Consider the following 26,590-nt stretch of genomic DNA (forward strand, 5'->3'; position numbering starts at 1 on the left):
CGCTGAGCCAATCAGCAGCACACAGGAACTTAACTGCGTGCTCTGATTGGGTAGCTTCTCAGCCATCCGCCAATAGCATCTCTTGTATGAAATCAACTGGGCAAACCAACTGAGGAAGCAAGTACCAGAAGTAAAAAGACCCATTGTCCGCAGAAACCCGCGAAGCAGCGAAAAATCCGCGTTATATATTTAGATATGCTTACATATAAAATCCGTGAAGTCGTGAATCCGCGAAAAGTGAACCGCGAAGTAGCGAGGGATTACTGTATTCAGTTTAGCATTGCTTATCATAATCCACATTTCAAAAATAACACTTGAGTTAACACATGAACATTTTTAATGTGCTTGATTTGTATTGTATTCACATGGATATATGTCTCTAATCAGGATTTACATTCTGCTCCGTTAACTTCAAATCCTTTCACTAGCAAAATATATTTTGTTGTTTAACAATAAGTAATGAACTAGGTATGTTAAATAGTTTCATACTAGTTATTTTCTTTAAGCTTTAACCAAATTTGTAGTCTTATTGGTACTTATTAAGTATATTTCACTCATACGTATTTCCCCAGGTCGTCATTAGTGTTTCGTGAAGGTGATGTGACTTGTGTCCCGTTTTTGTTAAAGGAGCGTCTTGGAGTTTACTCACAATTAACGATCTCTGTAAGCAATAAAGTTAATAATACGTTTGTAAACTAAGGGTCACCAAAGTGTCACCAGACATGACCTACTGTACGTTTTGTCTGATACAAACTAAGCAGTTTGGGATTGATTGGGGGGATTTCCAAGCTGTGTTAACTGGACATTCAGGACTTTAATGTTAAAGTTCTGGATCAGCGTTAATACTTATAGGGACCTCCTTTTTGTTAAATATTGTGGCTTATTTTTCTTTTAACAATCTTTAATGTAAACTACTGAGTAACATATTTCAAGTATCAATGGTCTTTGTTTGAATAAATACGTTACAACATTTATGCACAGTTTACACTAAAGCAGCTTCTGTCACCGTGTGGCCTTGTTGGGCTGGCTGAATACTACATGACTTCTAGTCAGAAGGCATGTCATACTTGATGACTGAGTTACTGGATCTTCTTGCCTTGCAGTGTCAGTTTACACAACTAGGGGTAGCAAGGAGTTACATGACTCACTCTTGACTTTTTCAAAAGGATCGCAAGCTCTCTGGATTCTGACAGTCAATGAACGTGCAGCCTGACAATGCCTTTCCAGCTATGAGGATTTCTGCCACAATCTTGGCCATTTTGTTTTCCTTTTTCCATTAGGCCGTGGTGCAGAAAGCACAAGACATTGGAGATAGAAGCCAATCTTCTGCTTGTTTTCCTTGCTGTCTTGCAGCTACACGGTGTACATTGTACCGCTGGCTCAGCGCTCATTCGTTGTCAGCACTTGCACACACACAAACTCACCCCTACAACTTAAGGCAAGTCTCAGACCAGTATGATCGAGTTGCTGGGGATATCATACTGTACAACTGCTGGTCAGGGGAGAGCGCCACACCTGCCCCCAACTCAGTAAGATGATGTATTCTTTCATTTTCCAAATCCACTTCTTTCAGAGAATTACACTCTTCCACCATTCTAGAAATGCCTATACAGGGCTCATCAGTAGTCATACTTAAAAGAGAATTCCATCCAGGACGTGGAACTCTGAATCACGTCTTTGTCCTTGCTTATATTTGAAGGGTTATGGGAATTTGTCAGTCCTGTCCAAACAAGTTCTGTGGACATGGAAAAGTCTTAAGACCGCACGGCCTGGCAAGTGTTGCAAGAGTACAGGCGTGCCGTCTGCCTTTTGGTCTCTGCATTTCCAGAGTTGCAGTTTCATCTGTATTCTTAACATGAAGTCAGGTGTGCATTTTGTCTGACTTCCTATTTGTAATTTCCATGGAGAAGATATAACTTGGAACACCTATGTGATGGAATGTCAAGTAATGTAGCCTCAATCAGATTTTTCCTTTAACCAATTAAATATTTTGTGTGTTCAACATTGAAAGTGGCTGTGCATCCCCACCTTGGTCACTGTCTATGCAGGTTCTGCATGTTTTAATGTGATGATAACTTGAGTTTAATTTGCCCAAGTGTGAGTGTGACCAGCGATGGATTGGCAGCCCGTCCAGATCAGTCTGTGCCTTGTTCCTAATGCTACCTCGATAGGCTCCAGCCGCAGGAGTCTAGAACTACATTAAGAAGGTCTGATGATGGATGAATGTATTTATTCCTATTTTCATTCTTCCTTGCTAAGATTTCCACTGCACAGTTACTTCCCTCTCTTGTTTTAGATGACACTGAGCAGGCAAATACATAAATAACAAAGTAACCAAGAGCAGAGCAGCTGATTACATCATTGTCATTTGTGCTCTTCATAAAGCAAATGCTCTAATGACACCTTTCGAAAGAAAAATGTTTTGAAGTTCTAATTCACTTCTGTCTACAGGCCTATTGATTTTCAGGTAATTATATTGCTGCCTGCTAGTTAATGCATTGATCTGGTTGGCAGCTCAATTCCTGCCACTGGCTAACTTTATGATCCAAAACATGGCCCTTCACTTACAATTACTTCAGTTATAAAAAATATGGAAGTCGGTGCTTAGTAAGTTGCTTTGGGTGAAAGTATCAGCTTTGTAAGTAAATCTAAAATTGTAACAGTGCAAGTGAGTTACAGTGCAGTGTAGTCAGCCATATTAAAAGGGGCAAAGTGTAAGTGTTTGAAATGCAAGCCTGTTCCAGTGACATGACCGCAGTGCTACTGAACATATTCACATATGAAACTTTATCAGAGAACGTTGAGACACTTGTATGTCTGCGAGTTTGGGGGCTGCTTGTGTGACACTAGGTGGGATAAGAGCCCTCTGGAGAACCCAATGTCTTGTTATAATGTAAAAATGTGCATAGTATATTGTGTTAGGGACTGCTTACTCTGCAGACTGAGACCAGCAATACGTTATCTAATTAAATACGTTTAGATAACATCAGGAATTGCCTACCATTTAAGACCAGAATCAGAATCCTATTTGTTGGCCAAGTATGCACGCATACCAGGAGTTTGACTCCAGTTTTGGTGACTCTGCATATATAAGTTACATAATCAACATACACACAACTGTTTATCACATAAGAGGAACGTAAATATATATATATATATATATATATATATATATATATATATATATATATATATATATATACTGTATATATATATATATATGTATATATATATATACTGTATATATATATATATATATATATATATATATATATATATATATATATATATATCCTCTTTAATAAAATCCCTGTGTGCGTCCGTGTGTGTGTGTCTTCTGGTGAAGTGCACATGCGCGGGGCATTCTTTAATAAAGGACATCATTGCTGGCCGTGCACATAAAATCCGTTGCTGGGGAGACGCCACACATACAAAATCAGCAGCACGCCAGCACAAATTAAAATACTTGTTGGGGAACTGCACAGTACTTGCTGGAGAGACGTCACAGCAAGCTAAAATAAAGAGAGGCAGGATAGGAGATCTTCAAACAGACACAACACATCAATCAACAGCCACAGAGGAGAGGATAAATGTAATATTAATTATACTTACTGTATTGTCATATACGTTTCTATTTTATTTTTATTATTATTTTACTTTACGCTTCTTGCAAAAATATTTTTGACAAAAAAAATTAAGACAAGAAACAGAATGAGGTCAAGGTCCCTTGCTATTTAATATAGACTGTTCCTACTAATGTTTATGCACTACTGTTCTAGTGCCCATTATTGTAACGGGCTTAATGTCTAGTATATATATATATATATATATATAGACAGTATATATACTAGGGGGCTCCGCCCCCTGCTCGCTTCGCTCGCCAACCCCTGGTGTTGGGTAACCCGAAATACCACATTAGAAAGATTTATTGGAATATTTCTTTATACACAACATTTGTAGTAAAGATGGTGTGTTGTCCTTGAATGAGTTTTCCTTGGTATGGAGTATCTACAACTTCAACTTTAATGTGAGATGAACGCCGAACTCTTGAGAAGGCTACATAAAGTTGTCCATGTCCAAGTACAGGCTCAGAGAGGTATATGCCAACTCTGTCCATGGTTTGTCCTTGGGATTTGTTGATTGTCATGGCAAAAGCAGGTTTAATGGGAAATTGGTGTCGTTAAAGTGTAAAAGGTAATTCCAGGTCAGAACTTGTAAGGTCAACTCTAGGAATCAAAACAGTATTGTTAGAATGTGATCCTGTAAGTACTTTTGTAGACTTAGCTAATGGGTGACTGTTTATGACTTCAGCGACATTTCTCATTATCAGCTCTGTGCATTGCTTGTTTTCAGGAAGGGTCATTCATTGATAGATTGCGACATCTGGATCTAACACATAGATTTGTGCATATTTGCGTTCGTGATATGGTTCAGGGTGCACTGTTCCAATCCGATGTAATATTTGTCCACATACGCGAAAGCAGATGGGCCATTGCCAGCTGGTGGCCTGATATTCACCCCGGTAGATGCAAAAGCAAATGAACTATTGTAGGATCCAATGCAGTCCATAAAGTTTTTACTTTCGGGTACATTGTTAGTTAGAAGCTTCCGTAGATATTCAGGATATTCATCTAAAGGAGGCAGTCTAACCTGACCCTTTTGACAACAACGTATAAACTCATTAGTTGTATTGCCAGTTGTTTCTTCAGGGAAGTTAAGTAAATGACAATGACAGCAAATGATATTCATTAATCCTAATGAATGTTCATTAATAGTGGACTCATTACAGAATGCGTTGTCAGCTAATTGGCGGAATTGTTTAGCGGCTGTTTGTCGTTCCTTTCTTTGCCATTTATCTATTGCCTCTGCTGTTTGAGAGGCGCATTGTAGGCGCCTGCGTTCATTAATTGTATTCAGGCGGGCTCGTTTCTGTATGTCCGTCATGGAGCCATGCCTGCTTTGCTTGCAGCATTTCAGACGCGCGTTGTAGGCGCCTGCGTTCATTGATTTTATCCAGGCGGGCTTGTTTGTGTATCTCCGTCAGTTGTGGTCTTTCGTTTTGAACCCGTGCCTGCTTTGCTTCCGCAGTTTCAGATGCGCGTTGTAGGCGTCTATGTTCATTGTATTTGTCCATGCGGGCTCGTTTTTGTAGCTCCATTAGTCGAGCTGTTTGGTTTTGGAGCCGAGACAGTTTTGCTTCCGCGGTTTCAGACGCGCGTTGTAGGCGCCCACGTTTAATGATTTTATCCATGCGGGCTCGTTTTTGTAGCTCCATTAGTTGAGCTGGATCGTTTTGGAGCCGTGACCGTGACTCCATTAGTTATCCGTTGTCTACCGTTAGTAATATGGATAATTGTACTGTTAATACGGAGCGTTTTCTGTGGTTGTACTGTTAATAATGCATCACTGTAATGTGATTCACATATGCTATATGGTTTGGACGTGTGAGGATGCCGAACGTTTAATACGGAGAGTTTGTTTATTCTTATTACCCAGACCATGCTGTGTAGTGTGGACGTTTAGTTCAGAAGTGCGTTGTAGGTGCCTGCGCCTTTCGTACTTTTTCTCTCCTTCCGTACTATCTTTGTGGACCTTTGCGGACTCCGTAGTGTCTTCCGTTTGACTCTGGGGTGCAGTGCAGAATCCTCTTTTCTGTGTGGCGTTAGTTGAGCTCTTTCGTTTTTGAGCCGTGACTCCTTCGTTCACGGTGGATCAGACTTCGCTTGCGGTTTATGAGATGCGCGCTGCAGGCGCCTGCGCACTATGTCTCCTGCGTCCATCGCCGTGTACCTGGGTCCGTGCCTTCCGGTTTACCATTCTCGGTTAGTAATATGGATACAGTATATGCATACAGAGTGCAACTCAATGCAAGAGATACTGAAATAAACACTGAAAAACAACTCTTAACAATATGTAAGCAGTCCTGCAAGACTCTGGGAGGCCTGGAGGGTGAAGTGCCCAGCCTGAGGAAGCTAAATTAACCGTTTGTGAGCTTGATGGCCGCTTGCAAAAACTGTTCTTAAATCTGTTTGTTTTGGCACATAATAATCTATAATGCCTGGCCGATGGAAAATTTCAAAAAGGTTGTAGCCTGGATGTGAGGGACCGGTGATGATTTCCCCTGCCTGTTTCATGACTCCGGAATAGCTCAGATCCTGTAAGGTGGGCAGACTGGCACCAATGGTGTTTTTGGCAGACCTGCCTATTTGATGTAGCCTGTTTTTGTCACGTTTAGTCACTAGTCCAAACCACACCGTTATGGATGAGCTGAGAGCAGACTCAACGACTGCTGTGTGGAACTGAATCAGCAGCTCTTGTGGAAGGTTGAACTTCCTCAGCTGTGGCAAGAAGTACATTCACTGTTGTGTCTTTTTTTATGATGGACCCTACATTGGTCTCCCATTTCAAGTTCCGGGAGATTATGGATTCCAGAAACTTGAAGGTTTCCACAATGGTCACAGCAGTATTAACTATGGAGAGGGGACATAATATTGTGGGACCTGTCCTAAAGTCCACTGTCATCTCCACAGTTTTGAGAGTGTTTAGCTGCAGATTGTTCTGACTACACCAAAGTGTCTACATGCAGACTCGTCATCATTCCTAATATGCCCAATGATGGTTGTGTTGTCCACATATTTGATAGATTTGACAGAGGGGTCCTCAGAGGTGCAGTCAATAGTGTAGAGGGAGAGGAGCAGAGGGGAGAGCACACATCCCTGGGGTGCATCCGTTTTGATCATGCAATAGCTAGATGTGAGTTTCACCTGCTGTTTCCTATTGGTCAGGAAATTGGTGAGGTCAGTTTTTAGTGAAAGTTACAGGGCCATCCAAGAACCAGGTTTTAGTACTCACAACCAACCAGCTCATAAAGAGACCATTTTCTAAAGAACAGACACAACAGATGCCAAAGACACAGTCTGCTTAGGAGGAGATATTGTGATCTACTCTCACGTGCACATATGTCTCTTCATCAGAGGGCAGCACATTTCAACAGAAATATGGATAAGAAAAGAGAAAAAGATTTAAAAAATCCAAACTTTGTTGAAAAGATTAGAATTTTCCAAAGCAGATCCATATAGATGTGTTGAAACACGTAGAACTGGATAACTCAAAACCTGAAGGCATTCTGTCCAGGGCTAGTTTGTGCCTTGTTGCATTTTAACACATTTAAGTGGCACAGAACAGCAAGAAGCATTAAGTGATGTGTTAGGATTGAGAAGCCACATTGAAGATGTTTAAGAAAATGCAAGTGAGCTTAGGAAGTCATTCATATACACTAAAAGGACTGGGCGGCACAGTTATTAGAGTTGCTGCCTTACAGCTCCAAGATACTCTGCACCAATCCCAACTCAATCGACCTTTGTCTGTCTCCTCAGCGACATGCAGGTTGAAACAACTGGCCCCGTGTGTGGGAGGAAGACCTGCCATGTCTCCCTGCATTGGACCCACTGCTGCTAGGAAAGGTACTGGCTGCCTACAAATGTAAACCAGATAAACAGGTTGAGAAAATGGATCCATGGAATGGGGCAAAGGTTCTAGCATTACAATGTGAAACTGGGAGGTGAGAACAGACTAATAAGGCAGTGCAGGCCTGTGTCTCCAGGATAACAGAGGCAGAGGAATAACAACATCACCTAATTAAACAGTTAAAAAAGAGTGTGTATCCAGCATAATAATAATAATAATAATAATAGACTCATTCATTTTTATGAGCACATGGGTGACAAACAAGTCCTTTAAACAATTTATAAACAAAGCTATGAAGGTAAAATCTCTACCATTTAACATGCAAATAAAAAGGACAAAAAATGCTGTACCATAAAATCTGTCCTTGCACTCAAGTCAAGATGAGGGCTCCTATTATAAATAGCCCCAAGTCATAATTGAAATCTTTAAAAATCGGTCCTTACTCTTGCAAGTAAAGGAGTCAAGCAGAAATGTCACATTTGCTTAACAAGTAATGGAGCAGAAAGAAAGAGTAAAAATAAGTGGTGGATTATATCATAAAATGCATAATCTAATTTGAGGTCGCTGGGGCCAACGCCTATACTGCTAGTGCTTGACACGAAACAGAATAGAGCCGCAGACATGGCAGCATCCATTCCAAGGCCAACTCACGCACACCCCTGTGCTAAGGACAATTTAAAGCCACCAATTATCTTTAACACAGAGGAAAACCCCCACAGACAACAACCAGACATGGGGTTCAAACCCAAGACCCCAAATAGGTGGAACAGCAGGGCTAACTATTGTGCTACACTGCTTCTCAACACACACAGCAGAAATGTTAACCTTGCAGATTTTGTAGTTCTACCAGAACCAGTGAGATGTCTGTCACAGCATTCACCAAAAATGTCCTGTTTGGTAGTGGTGTGGTAAGCAGCATTAAACAAATGGCACAATTTGGAGAACGCACTGTAGGTCGGGTACTGTTTGCAGTCCTGAATGCTGCTACAGGAAAGGACATCTGTTACCCTGGATCCTCACTAATGTCCTCAGATGCACAGTGGAGATGACACCAACTAGCTGCATTACAGTCTAGTATGGGAACTGCACTATGGCAGACCACAAGCCCAGTTCGGCACCCATCCATAGAGTACATTAATGTAGCGCCAAGATATACGTCAAACACAAGAAATACACTGGGGCTCCCTGCTATATCAAGAGAGTGATAATCATAGAACAGAATGTCATGGCACCAGACTTGTAGTTTTCTCCTCAAGTCATTAAACTGTTAGCTTTAGCTGTGACCAAGGCTCAGTTATGTATGCAACCGCACTGCCGATCAGTGTGTCCTTCCAGTTTAATGTTACTGACATTCCATATCTCGGTAAATTGGGTTTTCCAGTTGTTACGTGTTCTCCTTGTTACATGTTTAAGCTCACAGGTCAAATTCTTAGGACCACTACACTAATACTGGCAAGGGTCTCTTTTTGCTTTCAAAACAGCCTCAGTTCTTCATGATATGGATTCCACAAGATGTTGGAAATAATTCTTCTGAGATTTTTGGTCCATGTGTTCATGACTGCATCTCACAGTTTTCACAGATTTATCAGCTGCACATTCATGCTTGGAATCTTCTGTTCTATCACATCCCAAAGGTGGTCTACTGGAAGGGAAGGGGAAGGACACCAAAGGTCACTGCACTCATCGACTTGTTCATGAAACCAGTTTGAGGTGACTTTTGCTTTCTGACATGATGTAATATCATGCATCAAGTAGCTATTAGAAGAAGAGTACATTGTGGTCATGAATATGGTCAGCAACAATACACAGTTAGGTCCTGGCATTCAAGTGATGATTGATAGGTATCAACAGACCCAAAGTGTGCCAAGAAAACTTTCTCTGTGCCATTATACTACCAGCAGCAGTGTGGACTGTTGACACAAGGCAGGGTCGGTGCATGGATTCATGCTGCTTGTATCAAATTCTGACCTAACCATCAGTGTGCCTCAGCAAAAATGGAGATTCATCAGACCAGGCTATGTTTTTCAGTCTTCTGCTGTCCAGTTTTGATAAGCCTGTGCTCCCTGAAGCCTCAGCTTTCTGTTCTTGGCTGACAGGAGTGGAACCTGATGTGGTCTTATACGGTTGTAGCCCCTCCACCTCAAGGTTTGGCATATTGTGCATTCTGAGATGTTTTCTGCTCACCACCGTTGTACAGAGTGGTTATTGGAGTTACCACAGCCTTACTGACAGCTCAACCCTGTATGGCCATTCTCCTCTGACCTCTCTCATCATCAAGACATTTCCGTCCCCAGAACTACCACTCAACTCGAGAGACTGTTGGGAGTGAAAATCCCAGGAGATCAGCAGTTACAGAAATACTCCAACCATTAAGCATTCATAGAGGGGCAGAAAGGTACTTTTTTCTACTTTTGTCTCCCCTCTCTTTCTCTTGAGTGGGAATTTCTGTTTTGTTAGGTTTTGTTTTTTTACAGTTTATTTATTTTTTTAACTTCTCCAATGTTCTTCTTTTTATTTTTTTAACTTCTCCAATGTTCTTTTAAGATCAATTTTGAGTGTAAGTTATTTGAATCCTATCTGCTTGATTATTTACTATGGTACCTTCTTGAAATAAAAAAGAAATACTCGAACTAGCAGTCAGGCCACAGTCAGTGTCGTTGAGATGACATTTTGTCCTCCATTCTTGAGCGTGTTTGATGCGAACATGAAGTGCAGTTCTGTGTGCGTTGGGCTGCTGACACACAACACGGATAAGCAGGTGTGCAGGTCTGCCTAATGACTTCCTCAGTGAATGTAGATTTGATGTTTATTTTTAATGTGATACAGTCATGTATTTATTGATATTGCTCATTGCTGTTGCTTCATTTAATTAAGTCTTTCTGTCGTATCATGTTCTGTATTGCCATTGTAATATACAATGTATTTTATTGTACTGTATGGCATGATTACAATAAGCCAAATGGTAAAACCAAGAAAAGCAACTTTCTTCTAGTTAACAGAAAGACGACCATGCATGATTAGAATGAGATTTGATTTATGCAAAGAGGTTTTAATGTGTGAAATGTGCTGGGTGAAGAGACTTGTGTGGCAGAAAGCTAATCATTTGGGCAGCGTTGCTGACATTTTTATTTCTTCTATGGTGTTTTTCTTTTTTTCTCTTGTTTTCTTTGGTGGCTACACTACAAACATAAAATTTGAAAATTACCTGGACATGTGCAGGCCAAATTGCTTCCATTTCACTGAATATTTCAGCCCTTCAGCTCTGATGTCACAAGATTATTTGCTATCCAGGATTGCCAGTGATTGGCAGATATCACACCCTGGCTGTAGGCCTGTTACATCTGATTAATCTTTTTTTATCGATCAGGATGAAGTTATTTAAAACGTACATTTTAAAATATCATAAGGTTGTCCGTCTCACCCAGTCTTGTCATTGTACCTCTCCAGTGGTGCATTGTTCAAAGGAAGTGGCTTCACTTTACTTGACAATCAATACAAACATGTTGTTTATACGTCTACTTCAAAAGAAAGCATTATAATAAGTCCCAAGTAAATATTGTAGGTGAGAGTAAGTTCAGTAAGCCAGCTTGAGCAGGAGCGTGTTGTCAAAGGGCTTAGTGTGAGAATGTGCGCACCAAGTCGCGGTTATAGGAGGAGCAGCTGAAGCACCGCCAAGCAGGCATCTGAAATGTCATTCAGGGTTTGCTTGCTTGATCTAAAAAGTATGTTGAGGCCCAGGAACAAGCTGGGGGTGAAAATATTATGGTGGTACTGATCATCACTGTAAATCAGCTTCTTTCAGATTCACTGCTCGATTCTGTTGCATTATTCAAAGAGGCGTAATTCTGGGAGGAGTTGGGGCGGGGCAGCAGGCACGTGCGTTAATTTTCACGCTGAACGGGATTTATGTAGTGGAAGAACGTGGAAGCTGGCGTTCGCAAAGATTTATGCATCTGGATTTTTTTGTGCGTAAGCACATTTCCGCTTTTGTGCTTATATCATGTTATAGTGCAAATTCTACGCACGGTGTTATGCATGAGGCCCCTGCTGCTTGAAATTTTATCAGGAAAAGTCTATGATCTTTGCAACCAAAAAAGTAAAAACTGTAAAGGAACTTAGTTCATCTAAAATTGAATAGAAGAGGAAATGTGGCTTGTGACAGGTTATGCGTATGGTGAATATTCATGTACCCATTATTGACGTTACACTAACAAGAACCTCAGTGCTGTCTTATCTGCAATGGTCCAATATTTCTCTGATACCATATTTTATCAGAAAAGCTCCAAGATCCACGTATCGTGTTCTGATACAGCCAACAATTTTAGTGTGAGACCTCAAAAGAGATTTTAACACTCCATTGGGTACTTCTTTCAGAAATGTAACTTGAAAGAAATACGCACCGCCGTTAGTCAGACTCTCCGCAATGAAGAGCCAACAGCAGGACTTGAACCGATGTCATGTTTACATGTCTTGAATTGGAGTCTCCTGTCTAGGAATGTTATCACAGGCCTATTTACCCTCAGTTTTTTACCACATGATACTGAAAAGTGCCATTAAAAAGTATACATTGTATGTACACTACTAACACACATATGTTTTTTTTTAAATATTCCAAAAGTATTTAATAAAGTAAATGTGATAACTGATGCTTTGATGAAGTAACTAAACCAGGGGTCCTCAATCACAGTCCTGGAGGGCCGCAGTGGCTGCAGGTTTTTGTTCCAAACCAGTTGCTTAATTAGAAAACAGTAATTGCCAATAATTTAATTTCATGGCTTGTCAATACTGTAACTCTGCCATGTCATGTCATTCTCATATCCTAGATTTTTTTTCCCTTTCTAAGGATATCATCCAAATAATTTGAAGTCTAAAACGTAGGAGTAATTCTCAGTCCTTTTTCTCTTCTCTTGCCTTCCTAGTAGTTAATTAAACTCAATAGTGCACAATAAATACACACATGTGTAAATGGAATCAAGCTAAATTTATTAATGATGGTTTCTTTTATCATTTGCATCTTATTGCTAATAAAGAGCAATTAAAAAATGAGAATACAGCTGGTTTAAGACTAACATAAGCAATAAGGGTTCAAAATCTTAATGAGAGAGACAACTAAAATGAAGCAGAAATGTTACTTGAGCAATAAGTGCTTCTTATTAAGCAGTTGGGTTGGAGCAAAACCCTGCAGCCATGGCGGCCCTCCAGGACCGTGATTGAGGACCCCTGAACTAAACGATTTAAAATGCTCCAAATTTTAAAACAATTAACCAAAGATATATCCACACTAATATGTTTTCATTTCAAAACAACATTTTTAAAATGCATTTTCATATCATTTATGAAAGTATCTCTGGACAAAACAATCGAAAATATGCAATGTAGGCGTTCACCTACACAAGGTACACACGCATCAGCAGTAAAGTTCCTTGAGGGGATGGTAACTCTACTGACCATGGGATTTACCACAAAACTGTACCAACCGGTAAATGATTTGCCTTTTGTGAATGTCCGCAGCATCCAAACTGTACAAAATGCAATGTACAGTATATGCATACAGGTAAGCAATGCAACAAGCTCCATGGAGGGCAATTCCTCTGTGTGTGCTATATTGTGATTTTCTTCCATGAAGGGTGACTAATCAGGGAATGAGATGTTGTAATGAGTAGGGTCCAGTTAGGGAAACTGGTATGTAATACACACAAGCCAATCAAAGCACAATTAGCATTTGAGTTTCAAAAACTCTGTGTTTTCACCCATTTTCAGAACTATACAGCTCTGGAGAGGAGCTTAAAAATGCTAGAATAGAGTGGGCAAAGGTGAAAACAGAAACTAATGTCTGCACTTTTAAATGAAAAGGCAGTAGTGTGGACACAGCACAAGTACCCAAACACACCAGAATGGTACAACATGCATACTTTTTCTAACCTGCTGTTGTTAATTTTCCACTATTGTGGCTTTGTGGCGGTACTGTAAGTGGCTCGGCCTTTCCCCACATTAGACCAGGTCCATCTGCAGAGTTAATGCTCCCTTCTGGATACAGACCAGTAAAGATGTGAACAGAATGGATGAAGGTTTGTTAATGAGAGCACAATTACTAGGCCAAAATGTGGGCCTGAACAAGCAACATGTCCTAAAATTAATGTGTAAAATGCAGGAACCACATGATGAGGTAGTCTTTAGATTCAAAGCAAGGTTGTCAAATTACAGGGTTACAAAAACAAGAAAGAAGTACAGAGCAGAGGCAAAATATACCTTTAAAGTGAGCTTCTAACAGATGCCAAGGCGCTTTAAATAAGGGGTGTCCAGAGGCAGTCCTGGAGGGCCGCAGTGGCCACATGTTTTCCATCCTGAGACTTTCTTAATCAGCGACAAATCAGTGATGTTAGTTGAATTCTTTTCCCTTCATTTTAATTGCCTTTTTTAAGACTTGGCCCTCTGAACTGCTTTCATTTACCTTTAAATGGCAGCCAAACAGAAATTAGATGTGAAGTGAGCTAACAGATGACCAGCCAGGTTTGGACCTCAAACTCCAAGTAGTTTCACTCTAACCAGTTTCTTAGTTAGAAGGTGATTCTTATTGTTAATTATTTAATTCCATGGTTTGTTGCTGCTTTAATTCTGCCACGACAAACATTTCCCAAACTGTTGATTTTCTTTTTTCTAAGTCCAAATGTTTTGAGTTGTTCAGTATTACTGAGACCTTCACCTTTCTCTGTTTTTAAATGTTGAATGAATACACAGGTGAGTTGGCCATGTGTTGGCTCACTTTGTCACTCATTTTTGTTTCATTACTAATTAAAGAAAAAAGGAACAATTATGGGGTCTGAGTCTTAAACATCATGTGAGTTAAAATAAAGGCAAAAGAAGTTAATTAGCAAAAACTGGTCACTGATTAACAAAGTGGTTGGAATGAAAACCTGCAGCCACTGTGGCCGTTGAGGACATGAGTTGGACACACCAGCTTCAAATATTCAATCCAAGAGCAAATGAGGTTCAGGTAAGTAAACCACAACTATGGTCAGTAAGTTGCAAGAGATACAAAACGTCTTGTGTCCGAGGCCATGCAGAAACACTCCTCGAGTTACCACAGATGGGGCTAAACAGCCTTGTCCAACAACTAAGCTCATCCATACCTGGCTAAACAGTTCACGGATGCAAAAGTTGAGAGTAGAAAAGATGACTTAGAGGAATACAGTAATCCCTCCTCCATCGCGGGGGTTGTGTTCCAGACCTCCCCGCGAAAGGTGAAAATCCGCGAAGTAGAAACCATATGTTTATATGGTTATTTTTATATTGTCATGCTTGGGTCACAGATTTGCGCAGAAACACAGGAGGTTGTAGAGAGACAGGAACGTTATTCAAACACTGCAAACAAACATTTGTCTCTTTTTCAAAAGTTTAAACTGTGCTCCATGACAAGACAGAGATGACAGTTCCATCTCACAATTAAAAGAATGTAAACATATCTTCCTCTTCAAAGGAGTGCGCGTCAGGAGCACAGAATGTCACATAGATAGAGAAAAGCAAACAAATCAATAGGGCTGTTTGGCTTTTAAGTATGCGAAGCACCGCGGAACAAAACTGTTGAAGGCGGCAGCTCACACCCCCTCTGTCAGGAGCAGAGAGAGAGAGAGAGAGACAGAGAAAAACAAACAGTGAAAAACCAATACGTGCCCTTCGAGCTTTTAAGTATGCGAAGCACCGTGCAGCATGTCGCTTCACGAAGCAGCTGCACAGAAGGTAGCAACATGAAGATAATCTTTCAGCATTTTTAGACGAGCGTCCGTATCGTCTAGGTGTGCGAACAGCCCCCCTGCTCAATCCCCCTACGTCAGGATCAGAGAAAGTCAGCGCAAGAGAGAGAGAGAGAGAAAAGTAAGTTGGGTAGCTTCTCAGCCATCTGCCAATAGCGTCCCTTGTATGAAATCAACTGGGCAAACCAACTGAGGAAGCAGAAATTAAAAGACCCATTGTCAGCAGAAATCCGCGAACCAGCAAAAAATCTGCGATATATATTTAAATATGCTTACATATAAAATCCGCGATAGAGTGAAGCCGCGAAAGGCAAAGCGCGATATAGCGAGGGATTACTGTAGTCACAGAGCAAAAACAGGATTAAAGGTCCAAACTAGCTTGGAAAAAGAAGGGCCATTCTTTAGGTAGGTGTGCTTCAGTCCAGGGAACTGCGGTATGAGCAGCTGTTACGGCCAGAATCATCATTGCATGTGCACAATGGGTGTCCCTCTGTTAAATGTAATATTTGTGTTGAGTATTTACCACAGCTCCCAAGAGCCATTGTTTCTTGGTGGCCACAGCATGACTTTTTGTGGACATCTTGAATTGAGAGGAAGAGTTCCAGGCCTAAGGTGTTTTGTGTTAGTGGTTACTTTCAGAATCCCAGGTGTCATAGTGCCATCCTATGAAATTTCTTCTTAGTCAACATTCATATTAAGGCTGAAGCCACACTTACTACTGTCTAAAAGTAACCATCCCTCAGATACATACTCTGATTAACCCACTGCGTCAGGAGACCAAAACTCAGAGAGTCCATACGTCCACTGCTGATGTGTTTTGTGTTTTTTGTTTCTGAAACAGAAGTCTCTTCACAGAATAGTTCCCAGTCCAGCTTCACTATGCATCCTCCTCCCTCCTTCCACCTCATCTAATGATCATCATACGCTGCTACTCCATTGATGCCAATTGGAGAAACGCGATGAATGTAAAGCCCAGGCTTTCAAACTCCCATGGAAGAGGAAAAGAGAAGAAGAAACAAAACCCCTCGAAGTTTGCCGTGAAGCTGCTTCTAGCAGAATTGAGAGAAAGTCATTTATAACTTCTTTCATCTGTGAGATGAAGCCACCAAATAAAAGCAGAGAGAAATGAGCACAAAGGCCTTTAATCTCTCTCATCTCCCTCTTAATAACAGTGCATTCCCCCTTCCGCCCCAGGGACAGGGTCTCTCTCCGCTGCCACTTCCTTATCTTTCCCCTCCATATTTTGCAGCTTACTCCTTCTCCCTCAGAACCCTGCCCCTGGTCTAGTCTCGGTGAGGCCGCTGGGAATGAACAGCTCCCAAGACCTCATTGTTCACGGCCTGGGAGGAAGCCCAAAGTGGGAATTGAAAGCAGCAGAGAGAGAAAGGCGGCAATGCTTCATTAAGAGCCTGCTTTTCAGAAGCAAACATATCAGAAACAGGCCTTTTCAGAGGCAATAATTAGCAATTTGGAGCCTCTTCCCCCCCAGGATATGTGGTTTCAATTTGCTAACAGAAAGGCCTTAGATTCCAAAGCATTTAATATTCATTGTCTTTCGTCCCGCCACATGCCTCCCCCTTCCCCGGAGCTCTCAAGGCACATTGTCCGGTCATTCGCAGGCGATAAAGTGTTTGATCTTTTGTGTAATTCTTCTTTTCAATGCGTCCTCTGGAAGAGAAGTTAATTTTTCTAAATCATTTTTTCTAAAGGGTTTCTTTGGATCACACGAGACACAGTGGCAAAGTGTACTTGGTGGTAGTGTGAGGAGCTGGTGCCACACGGGGAGCGAGATGCATCCTGCTGTCCTCTCTGATGTTAAGCCCGTAGCGTTTTGTTGTCTTGTTTAATTGTGTTTATTTATATTTTATTTATTTATTTATTTTACAGAAGGATACTTAATTAGCAGGGCGTTTTGATCTTTTTTTTTTTATGTACTCTAATTCCAGCCTCTTACTTGGATGTTGTGATCCAGCAATCAGTCCCCCCAACAAGCTTAACAGTCTGGAATAATTGGCACCGGAAAGGGAAAACAGAGAGAAAGAGAGTTAGAAGAGAGGAGAGGAGAGGAGAGGAGAGGAGAGGAGGAAGGCAGCAGGACACATTGTGAAACTCAAAGGAGCTTCTCCTTGCCTCCTGTGGCTCATCCTGGCCTACAGAGGTATCACTTTCATTGTTTATGCAAACCCACTCTTGCCCCTCTTTTCCTTTGCTATTCCTGCTCTGCCCTTTGCTGGTATTAACAATTGTAGAATCTTAATATTACTAACTACTGGTGTAATAGGTCTTTACAGTATTTTATATAAGGAGCACAAGAATAAAGTACGGATTCTAATATTTATTTTCTAACCAGCTTCTTTCTAAACACTGATGAGGGTTTCCCAGATGACAAAGTCGCAATGTCATAATTAGCTGTACTACTCATGTTTCATTTTCTCATTGCTACATGATGAATGAACCTTAACAGTCATTTCTAAGCAGCTAGTTAGACCTGGACTCTCTCCAAAACTGGACAAAACTTGAAAATGCAGTTAAATGGCGAAACATTTGTAGTGCTACACAGAGGCCAAAGGAGCATTAACTAAAAAATAAATACAATATGTGTGACTCTGACCTACAGTAAGCAACTTCTGGAAAGGATTTAGGGGTTTACATTAATACAGTATTCACATTGTCTAGGCAATTTGCAAAAGCAATTAAAAAATCTAATGAAATGTTAGGTTATTTTGTAAACACTGCTTAATATGAATCAAGGGATTTTACGTATTTTCACAGACTGTATATGTTGCATATCCAAAGCCAAAATTCAGCCAAGAAGCAGGCCAGGATCTTCACTGAACCTCCCAGGTCCCAGAACTATCTGTTGGCTTCAGTTGGAGCAGGTCCAAAAATAAGGAGCTAGCAAAACAACTATAAATTTCCCAAAAATAAGTCAAAAGCCCCAGAAGGGGAGGGGTGGCCATAAACCCTTGACTTGTATACACAGGGCAAAAAAAGAATGCATCGTAATAAAAGAACAAGCGTCTGCTTGTGTCTGTTTCTGTGAGTCTGGCCGGCTGCTAGGATTAGGATGAAAATTTTAAAAATTGACAAAACATGTAGAAGAAGGGTCATATACATCAAAAATGATAATAAAAATACCAAATAAGTGTCTAAAAATAAAAAAAAATGGTCTTCTCGACCTATTCTGCTGTCTGATGTTATTTGCTGGCAACAGCAGCATGGTTGTGACATTTTTGCACCCACGCGGGCTACATGAGTGAGGTTTTAAAATGTAATGCTAATGACCAATAACTTCAAATCAATGCACATATCAGGACACCACAGTCTCAACATGACTAGGCTAGGGTCTCTAAACCAGGCCAATGTTGTAGTAACCACTTTTGAATTTTCCTAGAAAATCACTTTGACTATAAAAGGAATCCGTTCAATGAGTGATGGTGAGAGGAAGCAGAGAAAATGGGCAGCGCCATCTGAAGAATATCCTGCTGTGTGGGAAATTTACACAACGTCCCAACTTCATTGGAATTGGGGTTGTAGTATAACGTAAATAAAAACAGAATACAATGATTTGCAAATCTTTTTCAACCTGTATTCAATTGAATACACTACAAAGGCAAGAAAAAACAATACACTTTATTGCTGTTTTGTAAATCTTCACTCATTTTGAATTTATTGCCTGCAACACGTTCCAAAAAAAGCTGGGAAGGGGCAGCAAAAGACTGGGAAAGTTGAGGAATGTTCAAAAAACACCTGCTTTGAACATTCCACAGGTGAACAGGTTAATTGGAAACAGGTGTTTGTCATGATTGGGTATAAAAGGAGCATCCCCAAAAGGCTCAGTTGTTCACAAGCAAGGATGGGGCGAGGTTCACCACTTTGTGAACAACTGTGTAGGAAAATAGTCCAGCAGTTTAAGTACAACGTTTCTCAATTGCAAGGAATCTAGGGATTTCATCATCTACTGTCCATAATATCATCAAAAGATTCAGAGAATCTGGAGAAATCTCTGCTCGTAAGTGGCAAGGCCGAATACCAACACTGGATGCCCGTGACCTTCGATCCCTCAGGCGGCACTGCATTAAAAACCGACATCATTCTGTAAAGGATATTACCATGTGGGCTCAGGAGTACTTCAGAAAACCACTGTCAGTTAACACAGTTCGTCGCTACATCTACAAGTGGAAGTTAAAACTCTACCATGCAAAGCGAAAGCCATATATTAACAACACCCAGAAACGCCGCCGGCTTCTTTGGGCCTGAGCTCATCTGAGATGGACTGATGCAAAGTGAAAAAGTGTGCTGTGGTCTGACGAGTCCACATTTCAAATTGTTTTTGGAAATCATGGACGTCGTGTCCTCCAGGCCAAAGAGGAAAAGGACTGTTATCCGGATTGTTATCAGCGCAAAGTTCAAAAGCCAGCATCTGTGATGGTATGGGGGTGTGTTAGTGCCCATGGCATGGGTAACTTGCACATCTGTGAAGGCACCATTAATGCTGAAAGGTACATACAGGTTTTGGAGCAACATATGCTGCCATCCAAGCGACGTCTTTTTCAGGGACGTCCCTGCTTATTTCAGCAGGACAATGCGAAGCCACATTCTGCATGTGTTACAACAGCGTGGCTTCGTAGTAAAAGATTGCGGGTACTAGACTGGCCTGCCTGCAGTCCAGACCGGTCTCCCATTGAAAATGTGTGGTGCATTATGAAGCGCAAAATACGACAACGGAGACCCCGGACTGTTAAGCAACTGAAGTTGTACATCAAGCAAGAATGGGAAAGAATTCCACCTACACAGCTTCAACAATTAGTGTCCTCAGTTCCTAAACGCTTATTGAGTGTTGTTAAAAGGAAAGGTGATATAACACAGTGGTAAACATGCCCCTGTCCCAGCTTTTTTGGAACGTGTTGCAGGCATCAAATTCAAAATGAGTGAAGATTTGCAAAACAACAATAAAGTTTATCAGTTTCAACATTCAATATCTTGTCTTTGTAGTGTAATCAATTGAATATAGGTTGAAAAGGATTTGCAAATCATTGTATTGTTTTTATTTACGTTTTACACAACGTCCCAACTTGATTGGAATTGGGGTTGTAGATCAAATGCACAACCATGTGCAGTATCAAATAAAAAACAAAAGATCTACGTTAATTCCTTGTATTTTAAGCCATCTCAGACAGGTAGCACAGCTAGCATTTAGAAATAACAAATTTATTACACATAAAAGAAAGAACAGAAGCAGAAAAGAGCTAAACAAGACACAAAAGAATTGGCTAAAAAGGCAATCCACAGTAGCCAAGTGCTAATATGTTAGCCAGAAATCAAAATCCTTAAACAGATCCCAAACCTGTCAAAAGCCATAAAATGCAATGAATAACAATAAACATGAAGAGAGAACTCACCACCACCAAGCACATACAGTGTACCACAACGGACTGCAATTCCCATCAGCCTTTATAATACTGGAAGCAGTCCTTCAACGGAGACTGACAGGTGGTCCTGCCTCTTGGGGAACCACCCACAAAACACAAGGAACAAGGCAGAACATACTGGCATGCAAAGAAACTAAATAGTAATCACAACTGACAAAAATATGTAATTATACAAATAATAAATGTAAATAACACTATTAATATCAAATATTATATGTAAAGTGTAAAATCTAAACAAAAAAAAGAAATTTAAACAGAAGTTGGGGAGAACCCTGGCTGAAACATAAAAAGATGGAGTCCCAAAAATGGGAAAATGTGGTGTAAGGTCACAAAAATAAGCCACACAGCAGGTCAGGTCCGTTATCAAACATCCAGAAGAGGCTCCCTGCAGATCAGGCAACTCCAACTGCCAACTGCAGGCTCAGCGTAAGCAGCCCTAAAATGGTAAGCTAGCAGTTCCATCCATCCATTATCCAACCCGCTATACCCTAACTACAGGGTCGCGGGGGTCTGCTGGAGCCAATCTCAGCCAACACAGGGCGCAAGGCAGGAAACAAACCCCGGGCAGGGTGCCAGCCCACTGCAGGGCGAAGCTAGCAGTTTGAAGTAGAAAATGCAATAAAAATTCTAAAATACATCAAAAACTGTAAAACTCTCTCTTGCTTTACAAACATGTGTGTTTATAAATTGAGGGATTTATTAAAAAAAAGAAAATGCAGGGAAAAATGGCAAAAATGAAGCAAAAAGGATTTTCCTAATAAGGCAGGCCACATCAACCGAGGTCCAATACTTAATCCAGCAATAAAAAAAAACAAGAACAGAGCAAAACGTTAAAGAGACCAAAGATAATGAAGCAACAATACCCAGAGTAAACTCCGCTGCAAACTCAGTGAATCACTGTGATATGCTTTCCTTCTGGTCAACTTATAAAGCCAGAGAGAGAATCCAGCAGTAGAGACGTCAGGGTGGACCCCCCTCTTGAGGTTCCATTCACAAAGAACAAGGAATTGATGCCACTTTAAAAGGACAGTACACAATAAACAAGTAATACATTCAATGAATTAAGATAGTATTAAAACAAGAAAAATATGCGAACAATGCAATCAAGTTCCAGCCTCACTGGGTCACATGTTTTGGGCCTGCACCAAATTAACATCATTCTGGACAAAAATCTTTAAATGCCCATCAGACAGCCTTGGTGTCACAATCCCTCCTAACCCACTAACAGCTGTGTTTGGTGTACTTCCAGATGGGTGTAAAGTGGAGAAGGACAAACAAACTGTGATTGCCTTTACTTCACTAACAGCACGTAGACTTATTTTGCTCAACTGGAAGAATCCTAACTCTCCTCTGTTAAGTCAATGGGTAACTGATGTTTTATATTATTTGAAACTGGAAAAAATAAAATTCTCGCTTAGAGGATCTGTGCAGAACTTTTTCAAAACTCGGCAGGATCTATTCAATAACATTTTAGTATAAGCTTTTAAAGCACTGAGGAAGCAGATTCTCTCCCCATTTCTTTTTCTTCTCCATTTATCTTTATTCACTTATTAATTCATCTATTTACTTATTTTTACTAGCTTTAAGTTTTACTCTGCTGGCCATGCTCTCTTTCTCAGGGGTGGGGGTTGATTTGATTTCAATGCTATTTTTGTAAAAATTGATCTATTTGTATGGAATGCTGTGTGATTTCAATAAAATCAACAAAATTATAAAAAAAAAAAAAAAACAAGAACAATAACAAGACAACATTAACAAAAACAACAATAAAACGCAAGAATAAATGCAAGCAAGGGAAAAAAATGGGGCTGTAACAAAACAGTAAATTGCACTAGAGAGACAGCATCTGGAGTCCTGTGTGCAGGTCTGATCACCACACTGCAAAAACGACATAGCAGCACTAGAAGATGTGCAGAGGAGAGCAACCAAGTGCATCCTGGGACTAAGGAGCATGACTTACTCTGACAGGCTATGGGATGTAAGTCTCTTTAATTGTGAGGACAGAAGGCTGTGTAGGGACCCAATACAAGTCTTTAAATTTTTCAAAGGCTTCAATAAAGTTGGTCCAGCACAATTGTATCAGTTATCCATTGCAGTAGGTGTAACCATCCTGTACAGGGAGGCTCCAAGACTGTTTGTTTCATCAAGCCATCAGACAGATGATAAGTGCTCACTGGACTACTAAAGTCTCCACTCTAGTATCAGGTATGTGGAGCATACACTTATACACACTGAGTATACTTGCACTAACTGATCATGTAACATTTTTGCTACCTCTTTTTATTTTTATTAGTATTATTATTCATCTTTTGATTCTTTTGTATTATGTTGTTTAAGGCCATGTCAAATTGTACAACTTTTCCAGCAATTTCCAGTTGCAGATTTCATTTATATAAACAGAACAAACTGGAGGCAGTCATGGCACACTCTGGTGACAACCGTTCTTGTAGTGTGCCATGCCTAGACACTCAGTCCAGCCAGTTTGCAGTTCGTCCCAAACAGGTTTGACTGAATCTTTAGTTGTAGTGGCAGGCTTTGTGTAAATGACAGCTGACAACCAGTGAGAAGCCACCCAAAAGTACAATGCACAGAATGCAGCAACAAAGAATAAGGAACACAGACATCACCAACTGAAGAGAGGCTTGTCTGTCTTATGTTTCATGTTTTACATACCAAAATATAAAGGAAAAAAGAAAACAAGGCCAGAGATTACAACTGAACAAGCCTCACCTTTAAGTCCTTCACAGAGATGAACGACTCCGTTGGGCAGCACATAACTGACTGCCAGGTAAAGGGGTGAGCACACCATGCTTAGAAAATGTGAAGCTGTGCTGGAATTTAAAATTGTGTAACTGGACATCCTAAAGCAATGAGAGCAGCACCTGCTATCGTCAAGCAAGTAATACCCCGTCACAACGACACATCTATCAGATCCCTAATCGTCGGTTCCCGAATGTTTCCTGGAGGAAGAGTAGAATGAATAGAAGATTAGGAAGAAATGAATTAATAGCAGTGTATCTGGAAATGGATCTGGTACTTTCACATTTTCAAAGGCATTGGACCTGCTTGGTGAAACATTCACTCGAGAACATGGGTGGAAACTTCAAATAAATGCATTAAGGATGACATATTATGTTTTTTACAAAGAACATAATGAAAGTAAGCAGCTAATTACCTAGTCATGCTGTTAAAGCAGACAGTTTCTTTTCATCCAAGAAGCAACCAGAAGGTCAAATACAAAGCATTCTTATAATCAAAATTTAGAGTCTTATGTGGACCACCTTGTGGCCCACATCCAGGTGCTCTCCCACTGCTCTAGCCAGACACCAGCAGCTTGACTCTGTGCCTTAAGAACTATACTGGAAGACAGAAGAATCTCCCATGGTGCCTGTTCAGTCCTACTACACATACTGGGAATCTCCTTTCTGCAGCTCATCAACTATTCACTCTTTAAAACTTTATCCATCCATCCATCCATTGTCTCCCGCGGGGGGCAGCAGCTTGAGCAGAGATGCCCAGACTTCCCTCTCCCCAGCCACTTCTTCTAGCTCTTCCGGGAGAATCCCAAGGCGTTCCCAGGCCAGTCGAGAGACATAGTCCCTCCAGCGTGTCCTGGGTCTTCCCCGGGGCCTCCTCCCGGTTAGACGTGCCCAGAACACCTCACCAGGGAGGCGTCCAGGAGGCATCCTGATCAGATGCCCGAGCCACCTCATCTGACTCCTCTCGATGCGGAGGAGCAGCGGCTCTACTCTGAGCCCCTCCCGGATGACTGAGCTTCTCACCCTATCTTTAAGGGAAAGCCCAGACACCCCGCGGAGGAAACTCATTTCAGCCACTTGTATTCGCGATCTCGTTCTTTCGGTCACTACCCATAGCTCATGACCATAGGTGAGGGTAGGAACATAGATCGACTGGTAAATTGAGAGCTTCGCCTTGCGGCTCAGCTCCTTTTTCACCACGACAGACCGATGCAGCGCCCGCATTACTGTGGATGCCGCACCGATCCGCCTGTCAATCTCACGCTCCATTCTTCCCTCACTCATGAACAAGACCCCGAGATACTTGAACTCCTCCACTTGGGGCAGGATCTCGCTACCAACCCTGAGACGGCACTCCACCCTTTTCCGGCTGAGGACCATGGTCTCGGATTTGGAGGTGTTGATTCTCATCCCAGCCGCTTCACACTCGGCTGCGAACCGATCCAGAGAGAGCTGAAGATCACGGCCTGATGAAGCAAACAGGACAACATCATCTGCAAAAAGCAGTGACTCAATCCTGAGCCCACCAAACCGGACCCCCTCAACGCCCTGGCTGTGCCTAGAAATTCTGTCCATAAAAGTTATGAACAGAATCGGTGACAAAGGGCAGCCCTGGCGGAGTCCAACTCTCACTGGAAACGGGTTCAACTTATTGCCGGCAATGCAGACCAAGTTCTGGCACCGATCGTACAGGGACTGAACAGCCCTTATCAGGGGGGCCGGTACCCTATACTCTCGGAGCACCCCCCACAGGATTCCCCGAGGGACACGGTCGAATGCCTTTTCCAAGTCCACAAAACACATGTAGACTGGTTGGGCAAACTCCCATGCACCCTCCAGGACCCTGCTAAGGGTATAGAGCTGGTCCACTGTTCCGCGACCAGGATGAAAACCACACTGTTCCTCCTGAATCCGAGGCTCGACTATCCGACGGACCCTCCTTTCCAGGACCCCTGAATAGACTTTTCCAGGGAGGCTGAGGAGTGTGATCCCTCTGTAGTTGGAACACACCCTCCGATCCCCCTTCTTAAAGAGGGGGACCACCACCCCGGTCTGCCAATCCAGAGGCACTGTCCCTGATGTCCATGCGCTGTTGCAGAGGCGTGTCAGCCAAGACAGTCCTACAACATCCAGAGCCTTGAGGAACTCTGGGCGTATCTCATCCACCCCCGGGGCCCTGCCACCAAGGAGTTTTTTGACCACCTCGGTGACCTCAGTCCCAGAGATGGGGGAGCCCACCTCTGAGTCCCCAGGCTCTGCTTCCTCATTGGAAGGCATGTTAATGGGATTGAGGAGGTCTTCGAAGTACTCCCCCCACCGACCCACAACGTCCCGAGTCGAGGTCAGCAGCGCACCATCCCCACCATATACAGTGTTGACACTGCACTGCTTCCCCTTCCTGAGACGCCGGATGGTGGACCAGAATCTCCTCGAAGCCGTCCGAAAGTCATTCTCCATGGCCTCCCCAAACTCCTCCCACTCCCGAGTTTTTGCCTCAGCAACCACCAAAGCCGCATTCCGCTTGGCCTGCCAGTACCTATCAGCTGCCTCCAGGGTCCCACAGGACAAAAGGGTCCTGTAGGACTCCTTCTTCAGCTTGACGGCATCCTTCACCGCCGGTGTCCACCAACGGGTTCGGGGATTGCCTCCACGACAGGCACCGACCACCTTACGGCCACAGCTCCGGTCAGCTGCCTCAACAATAGAGGCACGGAACATGGCCCATTCGGACTCAATGTCCCCCACCTCCCTCGGGATGTGGTCGAAGTTCTGCCGGAGGTGGGAGTTGAAGCTACTTCTGACAGGGGGCTCTGCCAGACGTTCCCAGGAGACCCTCACAACACGTTTGGGCCTACCACGCCTGACCGGCATCCTCCCCCACCATCGAAGCCAACTCACCACCAGGTGGTGATCAGTTGACAGCTCTGCCCCTCTCTTCACCCGAGTGTCCAAGACATGTGGCCGCAAGTCCGACGACACGACCACAAAGTCGATCATCGAACTGAGGCCTAGGGTGTCCTGGTGCCAAGTGCACATATGAACACCCCTATGCTTGAACATGGTGTTCATTATGGACAATCCGTGACGAGCACAGAAGTCCAATAACAAAACACCGCTCGGGTTCAGATCGGGGAGGCCATTCCTCCCAATCACGCCCTTCCAGGTCTCACTGTCATTGCCC

The sequence above is a fragment of the Erpetoichthys calabaricus genome, chromosome 16 (assembly GCF_900747795.2).
Source record: "Erpetoichthys calabaricus chromosome 16, fErpCal1.3, whole genome shotgun sequence".
NCBI lineage: Eukaryota > Metazoa > Chordata > Cladistia > Polypteriformes > Polypteridae > Erpetoichthys > Erpetoichthys calabaricus.